Here is a 4,444-nt window from a genome sequence, read left to right as displayed (position 1 = left end):
AGAGTTTTGGCACCGCCTACATGGTGGAGGGCCTTAGAACAGTAATTATAAACTTCAATGCTACTAGTAGTATAATGGAATGTGAAAACATGGCGAGTAACTAGCTTTGCAATGTTAGGGAGATATGTCTATGATTGTCGAAACACTGGAGTTAATCAAGCAACGATCATGGTATAAAATTATCGAAAATGGATTGGAATCGTGGTTCTTACAGGTTGGTTTCCACTTCTGAACTATTTAAATTGTATTTGAACATGTGTGAACCACTATATCATCATAATTATATCTAAAAAAATCCAGGACATATTTCGCGTCCATCCAAAATCATCCCATGTTCCCCAACAGATAAATTAAGATTGACAATATCTTCAATCTCTTTGTGGTAATTTATCCATCCTATTGCCTCTATCTGGTAAGGCTCTCTTATCGGGGTTGTGCTCCTAAGACAATGACAATGGTAATGGCGACTCGACCTGACAGACTCGCGTACAAAGAAACCTGAAGGGCAAGTCAAGAGAAAAAACATCAGAAATTTTACAGTAATGAATCAGGTACCTTTGATCAGCTTAATATTTTTGCACCCTTTAGTCATGTGTGTACTCCGGGTCGTACGAAGATTCCTATGTCAGACTACGTTCATCCAAGTTCAACCGACGAGAAGAGCACTTATTACCCTGCTTATTATTGTATTTCAATATATTGTAGTTAATAGACATTCCTGGTTGTATTTAAGATATCTCAGCTAATACATTACCAATTTTGCACTTAAATTTATAAGATATATATATATATAGAAAGTCTATTAGACACCCAGGATGAAGAATAAATTATTCCTCACCCTGGTCAGCCGACCCAGCCAAAGTATCGCTGCTCCCGATCCCACCGCACCCCATCCTGGCTCCTCTGTCGTAACCTTTTGTCCCTGTTGGAGGTAATTTTACATCGATGTTACAGCGCCCACGCCTCTGAATGTCACACGTCGTGGGATGGATGGAGTAGAAAAAAAAGTGTTCCAGAGATTACAAGCCAGCCACATCCCAGATTTATTCTGGTTAGATAATGAGAGCGGTTCCAGCGGCGGCGACGGGCTCGACTGTGTGATGGTCAACGCCTCAACGGGGCAGCCGGGACGCCGTGGTGAGCGGCGGCTGGCCTCGGTCGCTGTGGTGGATGGTCGGAAGCATAGTTTGCGGAGGCGGCGCTATTGTGGCAGTGGCGGTCATCTAGGATCCTCCATGGCTGGCTCGACTCCCGTGACTTCCTCTCCCTCGGCTCGTACGGTTCCCGTTCCTTCCATCCCCCAACTCTCTTTTTTCCATTGTCTTTGATTCCTCCCTGTGAATGCCCATTGTGGAGGAGGCCACCACGCCATGAGCACAAGGACTGACATCGGATTGATTCGGGGGCGGGAGAAACTGCTGCATTGGCCTCGCGGTTCGGCCGTGTACGGTCTGGCGGCAGACGACATCGTCGTAGCGGTATAACGCCGGGCGGCCGGGGGACCATTTGGAGCTGAAGCGGTGGGTAAGAGGAGTGCCAGATTGGATAGGATACATGGCCTTCATTCTTTCAACATGGATTTGTTAGTGATCGTAACTTTCCCAATTTTCTGATGTTGATTTCCGAGATCTGGAGAGTTGGATCTAAACTAAAGAATTATTTACCTGGCCCAACAAATTCCCCGCTGCAGGGTGTAGCTCTGTTACAGACTACCAGCTCATACCTTACATACAAGTATGTTGATCAAATCCTGTTTTAACTTTATCCGCCTCATTCTTTGTTTGGGCACCTCTCTATATAGATTCATCTATGTGTTTGATTGTTGTATTCACAGAAACAATTGTGTACAAGAGATTAATTTATGCGTCGTTTGAAATTGAATTTTAGGTCTAGTAAGAAAATGCATTTTTTTAGTACTTATCAGTGCAAGTAGTTGTTTTGTTTTTCTTTTCTTAGTAAGTTTATACAAAATTTTGAGTTACAATTTACAGTCAGTGTTCTTCGGCAGGTACGGCAGGTATATAGCATGTAATTAGCCAATACATCTGGGTGGGCAAGCTCACTACACAGTTGAACTTGTAGCAACCTTGATATGTATTAGTAGCACTATTTGTGCTGATACACCAACTTTCCTTTGTTGAAGGGTATGCTCTTTCCTATTTTTCTTAAATTTCATTTGACCACATTTTAATTGGCCATGCTATTATAAAAACATAGCTTTATTTGAGTTTGTTGAAATTTATCTAGAAACAACTTGGCCTATAGTTGGGTGGGTTATTATCAATTTTTTTACTCGATTTTAACTAGTAGTTTTCTTATAGAAGTTTGTCAGAAGATAGGAGCTATCCAGCTTTGTTGGGCAACTTTTTAAGATTGACGTTGTTTTTCTAACATCCGTATTGCACTATGTTTTCTTCTCAGATCATAGATCAATTGGGGGCTTTTCTCCCCTGCCAATCATAGACACATATGCTTCCCCTACGATGAATATCTGTTGAACGAAAAATGCATTCATCTTGTGTGTAGTTTTTGGGACCAACGAATTATTTGGACATATGTGCACTTGAAAAAAAATGAGACCAACCCAAGGGCTAACCCTCATTGGCTTTTCTTTATAGGAGAAACTCGGTGAGCACCGCGCATCCGTGCCGGGACTCGAACTCGGGTGGTCTGGCAGCAACCTCAGCTACCCAGCCAATGGGTCGACGCCCAGTCCTCATGTGCACTTGAAAGGAATGGATGCATATATGCTGGTACGGAAAAGGGGTACATTGTACTGATTTTGTCCAACATGCATGCAAATCTTTCAGACTATTTTCCAGTCATGTTTTTGAAATTAATTTTCCCTAGCATAAACCCAACTTTCTATGTTTATGTGTTTCAGCCGTAATAGTTTACAAGGTATGAATCATCGGTTAATCCATCTCGGTGTTCTCTTAACAAAGGATTGCATGCTATTGAGCTTGGCTCAACTACTGATGGCACATATATTCCTTTCTTTTTTCCCAATGGTGGTTGATTTGCTCTTCCATGAAGGCCTGTGATTTGCTAATTGTCTATTAGCCAGTTAGAGAAGTAGTGGCAATCAATGTATATTTCAAATCTTGTATCTTATCTGGATAGCTTCAGACATACTTAGCTCTCTTGTATTTCAAGCAAATGAATGTTGCTAGTCAAAAGAAGTGATGGACTAGGTACTAAGTACGTCTTACCTGATTTTACTATATTGCGAGGTACATAGCATATTTTGTTTGTGCCTGGTCGATTGCTTGCTTCTCTACACGCATCTGCTTGTACTGGCAGTGATTTTTTTCAGGCACATTCTTGCAGCAGGCTGGCTGGTTTGATTTGGTGTTGTGTGCTTGATTTCTCCATTTGCTGGTCAGGATTGGACAAGGTGTAAATACCCGTTACCTCTAGAAAGATCCAAGGGTTGTTGGTATACTTTTTTTAGGTCATATAGTTGGTTGTTTTATCCTTTTGAATGATTACAGGTTAAGAAACATACTAGCATCCCCTGCAAAAAAGAAAAGAAAAAGAATACTAGCATAGAAGGCAGAAGTCGGACATGCCTCAGTTCTGAAGATTATGAAGCTCCAGATAGAAGTATTGTGAGCAAACAATGAAGTCATGTACATCAAACTGCAACTTTGAAAGATAGTTACCGTGGATGCTTCAGAGCACATGTGGACTCCAAAATCTATGGTGTCAATGTTGTGAAGATATTGGAATGTTTCATGTTTGGGACTTTCAGAACTTATGATATGCCGGTGTGGCAAATTTCCAGAGATATTTAGGAAACCTAGTTATTTGATTCTGCTGTTACAAAATAACCTTGAGAGAATCCCCATAGTTTGCAAATATTCGTGGAGTTCTCACTGCAACAAAGAGAGGACCTACACCTGCAATGCCCGCGTGACAGCTAAGTGGCTGTGAGTTACAGCACATGCTATATATTAGGCTGAATCGAGTTCGTCGAGTCTGTACAGGATAGCCGAAGTATAAGGTGATTCCTTAGTCGTTTTCCATCCAATCTCTAGGAGTTAAGTAGAGTCCTAAACCAGATTGACTTGTGGTCTGGGTCACGTCGTGTTGGGCAAGTTAGAAGGCCGTGTTGGACGTGAGGTCGGTTCATTGAGCCATATATATAAAGTAAAGGAAACGAGATTGAAAAGCTGCGAATTTGGGCAGCACCAAAACCATCGTCTCTGTCCTTATTTTTCTAAGCTAGCTACTTCACGTTTTGATCTGGGAACTAACAATTGGTAATCAGAGCTTCGGCGTGGAAGCAGCCAGCGTGTACGTATCTTCTCGGCGGAAGGAACTCATCGACGAGGATCGTGCAGTCCGGGGCGGAAGGTACTCGTCCAGGATGGGAGGAACTCATCCAGGGCGGAAAGAACACGCCCAGGACAGGAGGAACTCGTCCAGAAGCAGCCTGCAT

The 4,444-nt window shown here is 42.4% G+C and overlaps 1 long non-coding RNA gene across 1 annotated transcript; it reads left to right on the top strand.

Moving 5' to 3' along the window:
- Positions 1-968: 968 nt before the first annotated feature.
- On the top strand, positions 969-3,979 carry LOC125522737. The gene is made up of 4 exons (XR_007289960.1): positions 969-1,734; positions 2,009-2,144; positions 2,619-2,753; positions 2,885-3,979. It is a non-coding gene; the product is annotated as an uncharacterized LOC125522737 (long non-coding RNA).
- The last annotated feature ends 465 nt before the right edge of the window (positions 3,980-4,444 follow it).

This window comes from Triticum urartu, chromosome 7 (assembly GCF_003073215.2).
Source record: "Triticum urartu cultivar G1812 chromosome 7, Tu2.1, whole genome shotgun sequence".
NCBI classification, from domain to species: Eukaryota; Viridiplantae; Streptophyta; class Magnoliopsida; order Poales; family Poaceae; genus Triticum; species Triticum urartu.
Note: the sequence above shows the minus strand (reverse complement) of the source record. Positions and strands in the feature narration are given on the sequence as shown.